Source organism: Carcharodon carcharias, chromosome Y, assembly GCF_017639515.1.
Source record: "Carcharodon carcharias isolate sCarCar2 chromosome Y, sCarCar2.pri, whole genome shotgun sequence".
NCBI lineage: Eukaryota > Metazoa > Chordata > Chondrichthyes > Lamniformes > Lamnidae > Carcharodon > Carcharodon carcharias.
The window spans coordinates 4,929,014-4,943,033 of NC_054508.1; positions in this window are offsets into that span (position 1 = coordinate 4,929,014).

Sequence of the window (14,020 nt, forward strand, 5' to 3'; positions counted from 1 at the left end):
TGAAACACAGGGCTGAAATTAGTGTGAGGACAGAGCGAGAGTTCAAGTGAAACACAGGGCTGAATGCAGTGTGAGGACAGAGCGCGAGTTCCAGTGAAACACAGGGCTGAATGCAGTGTGAGGACAGAGCGAGAGGTCCAGGCAAACACAGGGCTGAATGCAGAATGAGGACAGAGCATGAGTTCCAGTGAAACAAAGGGCTGAATGCAGGTTGAGGACAGAGCGAGTGTTCCAGTGAAACACAGGGCTGAATGCAATGTGAGGACAGAGCGGGAGTTCCAGTGAAACCCACAGCAGAATGCAGTGTGAGGACAGAGCGAGATTTCCAGGGAAACAAAGGGCTGAAATTAATGTGAGGACAGATTGATAGTTCCAGGGAAACAAGGGCTGAATGCAGAATGAGGACAGAGCGAGAGATCCAGCGAAACCCAAGGCAGAATGCAGTGCGAGGACAGAGCAGGAGTTCCAGGGTAACAAAGGGCTGAATGCAGAATGAGGACAGATCAAGAGTTCCAGTGAAACACAGGGCTGAATGCAATGTGAGGACAGAGCGAGAGTTCCAGTGAAACACAGGGCTGAATGCAATGTGAGGACAGAGCGAGAGTTCCAGTGAAACAGAGGGCTGAATGCAGTGTGAGGACAGAGCGAGATTTCCAGTGAAACACTGGGCTGCATGCAATGTGAGGACAGAGCCAGAGTTCCAGTGAAACACAGGGCTGCGTGCAGTGTGAGGAAAGAGCGAGAGTTCCAGTGAAACACAGGGCTGAATGCAGTGGGAGAACAGAGGGAGAGTTCCAGGGAAACTCAGGGCTGAAGTTATTGAGAGGTCAGAGCGAGAGTTCCAGTGAAACACAGGGCTGAGTTCAGTGTGATTTCAGAGCGAGAGTTCCAGGGAAACATAGGGCTGAATGCAAAATGAGGACAGAGTGAGAGATCCAGCGAAACCCAGGGCAGAATGAATTGTGAGGACAGAGCGAGTCTTCCAGGGTAACACAGGGCTGAATGCAGTGTGAGGACAGAGTGAGAGTTCCAGGAAAACACAGGGCTGAATGTAGTTTGAGGACAGAACGAGAGTTCCAGTGAAGCACAGGGCTGAATGCAGTGTGAGGACAGAGCGCGATTTCCAGTGAAACACAGGGCTGAAATTAGTGTGAGGACAGAGCAAGAGTTCAAGGGATACATAGGGCTGAATGCAGTGAGAGGACTGAGCGAGAGTTCCAGTGAAACACGGGGCTGAATGTAGTGTGAGAACAGATTGATAGTTCCAGGGAAACAAGGGCTGAATGCAGAATGAGGACAGAGCGAGAGATCCAGCGAAACCCAGGGCAGATTGCAGTGTGAGGACAGAGCGAGAGGTCCAGGCAAACACAGGGCTGAATGCAGAATGAGTGCAGAGCATGAGTTCCAGTGAAACAAAGGGCTGAATGCAGTGTGAGGACAGAGCGAGAGTTCCAGTGAAACACAGGGCTGCATGCAGAATGAGTGCAGAGCATGAGTTCCAGTGAAACAAAGGGCTGAATGCAGTGTGAGGACAGAGCGAGAGGTCCATCGAAACTCAGGGAAGAATGCAACATGACCACAGAGCAAGAGGTCCAGTGAAACTCGGGGCTGAATGCACTGTGATGATAGAGCGAGAGTAGCAGAGAAACTCAGGGAAGAAAGCAATGTGATGTCAGAGCGAGTTTTCCAGGCAATTACAGGGCTGAATGCAGTTTGAGAACAAAGCGAGACTTCCAGCAAAACTTGGGGCTGAATACAGTTTGAAAACAGAGCAAGAGTTCAAGGGAAACTGAGGGCTGAATGCAGTGTGAGGACAGAGCGAGTGTTCCAGGGAAACACGGGGCTGAATGTAGTGTGAGGACAGAGCGAGAGATCCAGCGAAACCCAGGGCAGAATGCAGTGTGAGGACAGAGCGAGAGTTCCAGTGAAACACAGGTCTGAATGTAATGTGAGGACAGAGCGACAGTTCCAGCGAAACCAGGGCTGAAAGCCGTTTGAGGACAGAGCTGGATTTCGAAGGAAACTCGGGGCTGAACGCAGAATGAGGACTGAGCGAGAGATCCAGGGAAAGACAGGGCTGAAAACAATGTGGGAACAGAGCGAGAGTTCCAGCGCAACTCGGGTAAGAATGCAGTGTGAGGACAGCGCGACAGTTCCAGCGAAACCCGGGCTGAAAGCCGTTTGTGGACAGAGCTGGATTTCGAAGGAAACTCGGGGCTGAATGCAGAATGAGGACTGAGCGAGAGATCCAGTGAAACCCAGGGCAGAATGCAGCGTGAGGACAGAGCGAGAGTTCCAGGGAAAGACAGGGCTGAAAACCATGTGGGAACAGAGCGAGAGTTCCAGCGCAACTCGGGTAAGAATGCAGCGTGATGACAGAGTGTGAGTGCCAGCGTAACATCGGGCTGACTGCAGAATGAGGACAGAGTGAGAGATCCAGCGAAACCCAGGGCAGAATGAATTGTGAGGACAGAGCGAGTCTTCCAGGGTAACACAGGGCTGAATGCCGTGTGAGGATAGAGCGAGATTTCCAGGGAAACAAAGGGCTGAAATTAATGTGAGGACAGACCGAGAGTTCCAGGGAAATACAGGCCTGAATGTAGTGTGAGGACAGATTGATAGTTCCAGGGAAACAAGGGCTGAATGCACTTTGAGGACAGAGCAAGAGATCCAGCGAAAAACAGGGCAGAATGCAGTGCGAGGACAGAGCGAGAGTTCCAGGGTAACACAGGGCTAAATGCAGTGTGAGGAAAGAGCGAGAGGTCCAGGCAAACACAGGGCTGAATGCAGTTTGAGGACAGAGCAAGAGTTCCAGTGAAACAAAGGCTGAATTCAGTGTGAGGTCAGAGCGAGAGTTCAAGGGAAACATAGGGCTGAATGCAGAATGAGGACAGAGTGAGAGATCCAGCGAAACCCAGGGCAGAATGAATTGTGAGGACTGAGCGAGTCTTCCAGGGTAACACAGGGCTGAATGCAGTGAGAGGACAGAGTGAGAGTTCCAGGAAAACACAGGGCTGAATGTAGTTTGAGGACAGAACGAGAGTTCCGGTGAAGCACAGGGCTGAATGCAGTGTGAGGACAGAGCGAGAGTTACAGTGAAACACAGGGCTGAAACTAGTGTGAGGACAGAGCAAGAGTTCAAGGGAAACGTAGGGCTGAATGCAGTGAGAGGACTGAGCAAAAGTTCCAGTGAAACACAGGGCTGAATGTAGTGTGAGAACAGATTGATAGTTCCAGGGAAACAAGGGCTGAATGCAGTGTGAGGACAGAGCGAGAGTTCCAGGGTAGCACAGGGCTGAATGCATTGTGAGGACAGAGCGAGAGTTCCAGTGAAACACAGGGCTGAATGCAGTGTGAGGACAGCGCGACAGTTCCAGCGAAACCAGGGCTGAAAGCCGTTTGTGGACAGAGCTGGAATTCGAAGGAAACTCGGGGCTGAATGCAGAATGAGGACTGAGCGAGAGATCCAGTGAAACCCAGGGCAGAATGCTGCGTGAGGACAGAGCGAGAGTTCCAGGGAAAGACATGGCTGAAAACAATGTGGGAACAGAGCGAGAGTTCCAGCGCAACTCGGGTAAGAATGCAGTGTGAGGACAGAGCGAGAGTTCCAGCGAAACATCGGGCTGACTGCAGAATGAGGACAGAGTGAGAGATCCAGCGAAACCCAGGGCAGAATGAATTGTGAGGACAGAGCGAGTCTTCCTGGGTAACAAAGGGCTGAATGCTGTGTGAGGACAGAGCAAGATTTCCAGGGAAACAAAGGGCTGAAATTAATGTGAGGACAGAGCGAGAGTTCCAGGGAACCACAGGCCTGAATGTAGTGTGAGGACAGATTGATAGTTCCAGGGAAACAAGGGCTGAATGCAGAATGAGGACAGAGCGAGAGATCCAGCAAAACCCAGGGCAGAATGCAGTGCGAGGACAGAGCAGGAGTTCCAGGGTAACATAGGGCTGAATGCAGTGTGAGGAAGGAGCGAGAGGTCCAGGCAAACGCAGGGCTGAATTCAGTGTGAGGTCAGAGCGAGAGTTCCAGTGAAACAAAGGGCTGAATGTAATGTGAGGACAGAGCGACAGTTCCAGCCAAACCAGGGCTGAAAGACGTTCGAGGACAGAGCTGGATTTCGAAGGAAACTCGGGGCTGAATGCAGAATGAGGACTGAGCATGAGTTCCAGTGAAACAAAGGGCTGAATGCAGTGTGAGGACAGAGCGAGAGTTCCAGTGAAACACAGAGCTGAATGCAATTTGAGGACAGAGCGGGAGTTCCAGTGAAAGCCACAGCAGAATGCAGCGTGAGGAGAGAGCGAGAGTTCCAGTGAAACACAGGTTTGAATGTAACGTGAGGACAGAGCGACAGTTCCAGCGAAACACGGGCTAAAAGCCGTTTGAGGACAGAGCTGGATTCCGAAGGAAACTCGGGGCTGAATGCAGAATGAGGACTGAGCGAGAGATCCAGTGAAACCCAGAGAAGAATGCAGCGTGAGGACAGAGCGAGAGTTCCAGGGAAAGACAGGGCTGAAAACAGTGTGGGAACAGAGCGAGAGTTCCAGCGCAACTCGGGTAAGAATGCAGTGTGAGGACAGAGCGAGAGTGCCAGCGAAACATCGGGCTGACTGCAGAATGAGGACAGAGTGAGAGATCCAGCGAAACCCAGGGCAGAATGAATTGTGAGGACAGAGCGAGTCTTCCAGAGTAACACAGGGCTGAATGCGGTGTGAGGACAGAGCGAGAGTTCCAGGGTAACATAGGGCTGAATGCAGTGTGAGGAAAGAGCGAGAGGTCCAGGCAAACGCAGGGCTGAATGCAGAATGAGGACAGAGCAAGAGTTCCAGTGAAACAAAGGCTGAATTCAGTGTGAGGTCATAGCGAGAGTTCCAGGGAAACATAGGGCTGAATGCAGAATGAGGACAGAGTGAGAGATCCAGCGAAACCCTAGGCAGAATGAATTGTGAGGACAGAGCGAGTCTTCCAGGGTAACACAAGGCTGAATGCAGTGTGAGGACAGAGTGAGAGTTCCAGGAAAACACAGGGCTGAATGTAGTTTGACGACAGAACGAGAATTCCAGTGAAGCACAGGGCTGAATGCAGTGTGAGGACAGAGCCAGAGTTACAGTGAAACACAGGGCTGAAATTAGTGTGAGGACAGAGCAAGAGTTCAAGGGAAACATAGGCTGAATGCAGTGAGAGGACTGAGCGAGAGTTCCAGTGAAACACAAGGCTGAATGTAATGTGAGGACAGATTGATATTTCCAGGGAAACAAGGGCTGAATGCAGAATGAGGACAGAGCGAGAGATCCAGCGAAACCCAGGGCAGAATGCAGTGTGAGGACAGAGCGAGAGTTCCAGGGTAGCACAGGGCTGAATGCAGTGTGAGGACAGAGCGAGAGGTCCAGGGAAACAAGGGCTGAATGCAGAATGAGGACAGAGCGAGAGATCCAGCGAAACCCAGGGCAGAATGCAGAGCGAGGACAGAGCAGGAGTTCCAGGGTAACATAGGGCTGAATGCAGTGTGAGGAAAGAGCGAGAGGTCCAGGCAAACGCAGGGCTGAATGCAGAATGAGGACAGAGCAAGAGTTCCAGTGAAACAAAGGCTGAATTCAGAGTGAGGTCAGAGCGAGAGTTCCAGGGAAACATAGGGCTGAATGCAGAATGAGGACAGAGTGAAAGATCCAGTGAAACCCAGGGCAGAATGAATTGTGAGGACAGAGCGAGTCTTCCAGGGTAACACATGGCTGAATGCAGTGAGAGGACAGAGTGAGACTTCCAGGTAAACACAGGGCTGAATGTAGTTTGAGGACAGAACGAGAGTTCCAGTGAAGCACAGGGCTGAATGCAGTGTGAGGACAGAGCGAGAGTTACAGTGAAACACAGTGCTGAAATTATTGTGAGGACAGAGCAAGAGATGAAGGGAAACATAGGGCTGAATGCAGTGAGAGGACTGAGCGAGAGTTCCAGTGAAACACAGGGCTGAATGTAGTGTGAGAACAGATTGATAGTTCCAGGGAAAAAGGGGCTGAATGCAGAATGAGGACAGAGCGAGAGTTTCAGCGAAACCCAGGGCAGAATGCAGTGTGAGGACAGAGCAAGAGTTCCAGGGTAGCACAGGGCTGAATGCATTGTGAGGACAGAGTGAGAGGTCCAGGCAAACACAGGGCTGAATGCAGAATGAGGACAGAGCATGAGTTCCAGTGAAACAAAGGGCTGAAAGCAGTGTGAGGACAGAGCGAGAGTTCCAGTGAAACACAGGGCTGAATGCAATGTGAGGACAGAGCGGGAGTTCCAGTGATAGCCACGGCAGAATGCAGCGTGAGGAGAGAGCGAGAGTTCCAGTGAAACACAGGTCTGAATGTAATGTGAGGACAGAGCGACAGTTCCAGCGAAACCAGGGCTGAAAGCCGTTTGAGGACAGAGCTGGATTTCGAAGGTAACTCGGGGCTGAATGCAGAATGAGGACTGAGCGAGAGATCCAGTGAAACCCAGGGCAGAATGCAGCGTGAGGACAGAGCGAGAGTTCCAGGGAAAGACAGGGCTGAAAACAATGTGGGAACAGAGCGAGAGTTCCAGCGCAACTCGGGTAAGAATGCAGTGTGAGGACAGAGCGAGAGTTCCAGTGAAACATCGGGCCGACTGCCGAATGAGGACAGATTGAGATATCCAGCGAAACCCAGGGCAGAATGAATTGTGAGGACAGAGCGAGTCTTCCTGGGTAACACAGGGCAGAATGCAGTGTGAGGACAGAGCAAGATTTCCAGGGAAACAAAGGGCTGAAATTAATGTGAGGACAGAGCGAGATTTCCAGGGAACCACAGGCCTGAATGTAGTGTGAGGACAGATTGATAGTTCCAGGGAAACAAGGGCTGAATGCAGAATGAGGACAGAGCGAGAGATCCAGCGAAACCCAGGGCAGAATGCAGTGCGAGGACAGAGCAGGAGTTCCTGGGTAACATAGGGCTGAATGCAGTGTGAGGAAAGAGCGAGAGGTCCAGGCAAAGGCTGGGCTGAATGCAGAATGAGGTCAGAGCAATAGATCCAGTGAAACAAAGGCTGAATTCAGTGTGAGGTCAGAGCGAGAGTTCCAGGGAAACACAGGGCTGAATGCAGAATGAGGACAGAGTGAGAGATCCAGCGAAACCCAGGGCAGAATGAATTGTGAGGACAGAGCGTGTCTTCCAGGGTAACACAGGGCTGAATGCAGTGAGAGGACAGAGTGAGAGTTCCAGGAAAACACAGGGCTGAATGTAGTTTGAGGACAGAACGAGAGTTCCAGTGAAGCACAGGGCTGAATGCAGTGTGAGGACAGAGCGAGAGTTACAGTGAAACACAGGGCTGAAATTATTGTGAGGACAGAGCAAGAGATGAAGGGAAACATAGGGCTGAATGCAGTGAGAGGACTGAGCGAGAGATCCAGTGAAACACAGGGCTGAATGTAGTGTGAGAACAGATTGATAGTTCCAGGGAAAAAAGGGCTGAATGCAGAATGAGGACAGAACGAGAGTTCCAGCGAAACCCAGGGCAGAATGCAGCGTGAGGACAGAGCGAGAGTTCCAGGGAAAGACAGGGCTGAAAAGAGTGTGGGAACAGAGCGAGAGTTCAAGCGCAACTCGGGTAAGAATGCAGTGTGAGGACAGAGCGAGAGTTCCAGCGAAACATCGGGCTGAATACAGAATGAGGACAGAGTGAGAGATCCAGCGAAACCCAGGGCAGGATGCAGTGCGAGGACAGAGCAGTAGTTCCTGGGTAACACTGGGCTGAATGCCATGTGAGGAAAGAGCGAGAGTTCCAGTGAAACACAGGGCTGAATGCAGTATGAGGACAGAGCCAGAGTTCCTGTGAAACAGAGGGCTGAATGCAATGAGAGGACTGAGCGAGAGTTCCAGTGAAACACAGGGCTGAATGCAGTTTGAGGTCAGAGCGACAGTTGCAGCGAAACATAGGGCTGAATGAAGAATGAGGACAGAGTGGGAGATCCTGCGAAACCCAGGGCAGAATGAATTGTGAGGACAGAGCGAGTCTTCCAGGGTAAAACAGGGCTGAATGCAGTGTGAGGACAGAGTGAGAGTTCCAGTGAAACACAGGGCTGAAGTTAGTGTGAGGACAGAGCGAGAGTTCAAGGGAAACCTAGGGCTGAATGCATTGAGAGGACTGAGTGAGAGATCCAGTGAAACACAGGGCTGAATGTAGCGTGAGGACAGATTGATAGTTCCAGGGAAACAAGGGCTGAATGCAGAATGAGGACAGAGCGAGAGATCCAGCGAAACCCAGGGCAGAATGCAGTGTGAGGACAGAGCGAGAGTTCCAGGGTAGCACAGGGCTGAATGCAGTGCGAGGACCGAGCGAGAGGTCCAGGCAAACACAGGGCTGAATGCAGAATGAGGACAGAGCGAGAGTTCCAGTGAAACACAGGGCTGAATGCAATGTGAGGACAGAGCGAGAGTTCAAGTGAAACACAGGGCTGAATGCAGTGTGAGGACAGAGCGCGAGTTCCAGTGAAACACAGGGCTGAAATCAGTGTGAGGACAGAGCCAGTGTTCCTGTGAAACACAGGTCTGAATGCACCGAGAGGACTGAGCGAGAGTTCCAGTGAAACACAGGGCTGAACTCAGTGTGAGGTCATAGCGAGAGTTCAAGGGAAACATAGGGCTGAATGCAGAATGAGGACAGAGTGAGAGATCCAGCGAAACCCAAGGCAGAATGAATTGTGAGGACAGAGCGAGTCTTCCAGGGTAACACAAGGCTGAATGCAGTGTGAGGACAGAGTGAGAGTTCCAGGAAAACACAGGGCTGAATGTAGTTTGACGACAGAACGAGAATTCCAGTGAAGCACAGGGCTGAATGCAGTGTGAGGACAGAGCCAGAGTTACAGTGAAACACAGGGCTGAAATTATTGTGAGGACAGAGCAAGAGTTCAAGGGAAACATAGGGCTGAATGCAGTGAGAGGACTGAGCGAGAGTTCCAGTGAAACACAAGGCTGAATGTAATGTGAGGACAGATTGATATTTCCAGGGAAACAAGGGCTGAATGCAGAATGAGGACAGAGCGAGAGATCCAGCGAAACCCAGGGCAGAATGCAGTGTGAGGACAGAGCCAGAGTTCCAGGGTAGCACAGGGCTGAATGCAGTGTGAGGACAGATCGAGAGGTCCAGGAAACACAGGGCTGAATGCAGAATGAAGACAGAGCATGAGTTCCAGTGAATCAAAGGGCTGAATGCAGTGTGAGGACAGAGCGAGAGTTCCAGTGTAACACAGGGCTGAATGCAATGTGAGGAGAAAGCGGGAGTTCAGGTGAAACCCACGGCAGAATGCAGCGTGAGGACAGAGCGAGAGTTCCAGTGAAACACAGGTCTGAATGTAATGTGAGGACAGAGCGACAGTTCCAGCGAAACCAGGGCTGAAAGCCATTTGAGGACAGAGCTGGATTTCGAAGGAAACACGGGGCTGATTGCAGAATGAGGACTGAGCGAGAGATCCAGTGAAACCCAGGGCAGAATGCAGCGTGAGGACAGAGCGAGAGTTCCAGGGAAAGACAGGGCTGAAAAGAGTGTGGGAACAGAGCGAGAGTTCCAGCGCAACTCGGGTAAGAATGCAGTCTAAGGACAGAGCGTGAGTTACAGAGAAACATCAGGCTGAATGCAGTGTGAGGACAGAGCGAGAGGTGCAGTGAAACTCGAGGCTGAATGCAGCGTGAGTACAGAGGGAGAGTTCCAGCACAACTCAGGTAAGAATGCGGTGTCCGGACAGAGCGAGTGTTCAAGCGAAACCTGGGCTCAATGCAGTTTGAGGACAGAGCTGGAATTTGAGAGAAACCCGAACTGAAAGCAGTGTGACGACAGGAATGGTGTGGGGGTCTGGAGGAAAGTGTTTGCTAGTGCTGTCGGGGAGGATTTAGACTAGAATGGTGGGTGGGTGGAGGAGGAATGTGTTTGGTAGTGCTGTCGGGGATGGTTTAGACTGGAATGAGGAGGGTTGGTTGACAAACATGTTTGCTACTCCTGTCAGGGAGGGTTTAGACTAGCATTGTGTGGGGGTGGAGGATGTGTTTGCTACTGCTGTCGGGGAGGTTTAGACTAGAATGGTGGGTGGAGGAGGAAAGTGTTTGCTAGAGCTTTCGGGGAGGGTTTAGACTAGAATGGTGGAGCGGTGGTGGAGGAAAATGTTTGCTAGTGTTGTCGGGGAGGGTTTAGACTTGAATGGTTGGGGGTTGGAGGAAAGTGTTTGCTAGTGCTGTCGGGGAGGGTTTTGACTTGTATGGTGCGGGGGGTGATGGAGGAAAGTGTTTGCTAGTGCTGTCGGGAAGAATTTTGACTAGAATGGTGGGGGCGGTGATGGTGGAAAATGTTTGCTAGTGCTGTCGGGAAGGAAATAGACTAGAATGGTGGGGTTGTGGAGGAGGAGAGTGTTTGCAAGTGCTGTCGGAGAGGGTTTAGACTAGAATGTTGGGGGGGTAGTGGGGAAATGTGTTTGCTAGTGCTATCGGGTAGGATTTAGACTAGAATGGTGGGGGGGGGATGGAGGAAATCGTTTGCTAGTGCTGTCAGGGAGCGCTTAGACTAGAATGGTGAGGGGAAGATGTAGGAAATTGTTTGCTAGTGCTGTCGTGGAGTGTTTATTCAAGATTGGTGGCCGAGGTGATGTAGGAAAAAGTTTGCTAGTTCTGTAGGGGAGGGTTTAGACTAGAATGGTGGAGGGGTGGTGGAGGAAAGTGTTTGCTAGTGCTGTCGGGGAGGGTTTAGACTAGAAAGGTTGGGGGTTGGAGGAAAGTGTTTGTTAGAGCTGTCAGGGAGAATTTTGACAAAATGGAGGGGGCGGTGACGGTGGACAATGTTTGCTTAGCTGTCGGGGAGGGTTTAGACTAGAATGGTGGGGGGGGTGATGGAGGAAAGTGCTATTGCTGTCGGAGAGGATTTAGACTAGAATGGTGGGGGTGATAGAGGAAAGTGTTTGCTAGTGCTGTCGGGCAGGTTTTAGACTAGAATGGTGGGGTGGATGGAGGAAAGTGTTTGCTAGTGCTGTCGGGGAGGTTTTAGACTAGAATGGTGGGGGGGCTGATGGAGGAAAGTGTTTGCAAGTGCTGTCGGGGAGGGTTTAGACTAGAATCGTGTTGGGTGTGGAGGAGGAAAGTGTTTGTTAGTGCTGTCGGGGAGGGATAAGACTAGAATGGTGGGGGGAGTGGAGGAAAGTGTTTGCTAGTGCAGTCAGGGAGGGTTTAGGCTAGATTGGGGTGGGGGTGATGGAGGAAACTGTTTGCTAGTGATTTGCGGGAGGGTTTAGAATAGACTGGTTGGGGGGGGTGTAGGAGAGTGTTTGCTAGTGCTGTCAGGGAGGGTTTTGACTTGAATGGTGCGGGGGGTGATGGAGGAAAGTGTTTGCTAGTGCTGTCGGGGAGGATTTAGACTAGAATGGTGGGGCTGTGGAGGAGGAGAGTGTTTGCCAGTGCTGTCGGAGAGGCTTTAGACTAGAATGTTGGGGGGGTAGTGGGGAAATGTGTTTGCTAGTGCTATCGGGTAGGATTTAGACTAGAATGGTGGGGGGGGAGATGGAGGAAATCGTTTGCTAGTGCTGTCAGGGAGCGTTTAGACTAGAATGGTGAGGGGAAGATGTAGGAAATTGTTTGCTAGTGCTGTCGTGGAGTGTTTATTCAAGAATGGTGGCCGAGGTGATGTAGGAAAAAGTTTGCTAGTTCTGTAGGGGAGGGTTTAGACTAGAATGGTGGAGGGGTGGTGGAGGAAAGTGTTTGCCACTGCTCTCGGTGAGGATTTAGACTAGAAAGGTTGGGGGTTGGAGGAAAGTGTTTGCTAGAGCTGTCAGGGAGGATTTTGACTAGAATGGAGGGGGCGGTGATGGTGGACAATGTGTGCTAGTGCTGTCGGGGAGGGTTCAGACTAGAATGGTGGGGGGGGTGATGGAGGAAAGTGTTTGCTATTGCTGTCGGAGAGGATTTAGACTAGAATGATGGGGGTGATAGAGGAAAGTGTTTGCTAGTGCTGTCGGACAGGGTTTAGACTAGAATGGTGGGGGGGATGGAGGAAAGTGTTTGCTAGTGCTGTCGGGGATGGTTTAGACTAGAATGGTGGGGGTTGATGGAGGAAAGTGTTTGCAAGTGCTGTCGGGGAGGGTTTAGACTAGAATCGTGTTGGGTGTGGAGGAGGAAAGTGTTTGCTAGTGCTGTCGGGGAGGGTTTAGACTAGAATGGTGGGGGGGGTGGAGGAAAGTGTTTGCTAGTGCTGTCAGGGAGGGGTTAGACCAAAATGGTGGGGGAGGGTGGATGAAAGTGTTTGCTAGTGCTGTTGGGGAGGGTTTAGTCTAGATTGTGGTGGGGGTGATGGAGGAAACTGTTTGCTAGTGCTTTGCGGGAGGGTTTAGAATAGACTGGTTGGGGGAGGGTGTAGAAGAGTGTTTGCTAGTGCTGTCAGGGAGAGTTTAGACTAGAATGGAGGGAGGTGATGGAGGAAAGTGTTTGCTAGAGCTGTCAGGGAGGGTTTAGTCTAGAATGGTGGGGGTGGTGATGGAGGAAAGTGTTTGCTAGTGCTGTCGGGCAGGGTTAAGACTGGAATGGTGTGGGGGTCTGGAGGAAAGTGTTTGCTAGTGCTGTCGGGGAGGATTTAGACTAGAATGGTGGGTGGGTGGAGGAGGAAAGTGTTTGGTAGTGCTGTCGGGGATGGTTTAGACTGGAATGAGGAGGGTTGGTTGACAAACGTGCTTGCTACTGCTGTCAGGGAGGGTTTAGACTAGCATTGTGTGGGGGTGGAGGATGTGTTTGCTACTGCTGTCGGGGAGGGTTTAGACTAGAATGGTGGGTGGAGGAGGAAAGTGTTTGCTAGTGCTTTCGGGGAGGGTTTAGACTAGAATGGTGGAGGTGTGGTGGAGGAAAGTGTTTGCTAGTGTTGTCGGGGAGGGTTTAGACTTGAATGGTTGGGGGTTGGAGGAAAGTGTTTGCTAGTGCTGTCGGGGAGGATTTTGACTTGAATGGTGCGGGGGGTGATGGAGGAAAGTGTTTGCTAGTGCTGTCGGGAAGGATTTTGACTAGAATGGTGGGGGCGGTGATGGTGGAAAATGTTTGCTAGTGCTGTCGGGGAGGATTTAGACTAGAATGGTGGGGGTGTGGAGGAGGAGAGTGTTTGCAAGTGCTGTCGGAGAGGGTTTAGACAAGAATATTGGGGGGGTAGTGGGGAAATGTGTTTGCTAGTGCTATCGTGGAGTGTTTATTCTAGAATGGTGGCCGAGGTGATGTAGGAAAAAGTTTGCTAGTTCTGTAGGGGAGGGTTTAGACTAGAATGGTGGAGGGGTGGTGGAGGAAAGTGTTTGCTAGTGCTGTCGGGGAGGGTTTAGACTAGAAAGGTTGGGGGTTGGAGGAAAGTGTTTGTTAGAGCTGTCAGGGAGAATTTTGACTAGAATGGAGGGGGCGGTGATGGTGGACAATGTTTGCTTAGCTGTCGGGGAGGGTTTAGACTAGAATGGTGGGGGGGTGATGGAGGAAAGTGTTTGCTATTGCTGTCGGAGAGGATTTAGACTAGAATGGTGGGGGTGATAGAGGAAAGTGTTTGCTCGTGCTGTCGGGCAGGGTTTAGACTGGAATGGTGGGGTGGATGGAGGAAAGTGTTTGCTAGTGCTGTCGGGGAGGGTTTAGACTTGAATGGTGGGGGGGCTGATGGAGGAAAGTGTTTGCAAGTGCTGTCGGGCAGGGTTTAGACTAGAATCGTGTTGGGTGTGGAGGAGGAAAGTGTTTGCTAGTGCTGTCGGGGAGGGTTTAGACTAGAATGGTGGGGGGAGTGGAGGAAAGTGTTTGCTAGTGCTGTCAGGGAGGGTTTAGACGAGAATGGTGGGGGGGGAGGAGGAAAGTGTTTGCTAGTGCTGTCAGGGAGGGTTTAGACCAAAATGGTGGGGGAGAGTGGATGAAAGTGTTTGCTAGTGCTGTTGGGGAGGGTTTAGGCTATATTGGGGTGGGGGTGATGCAGGAAACTGTCTGCTAGTGCTTTGCGGGAGGGTTTAGAATAGACTGGTTGGGGAGGATGTAGGAGAGTGTT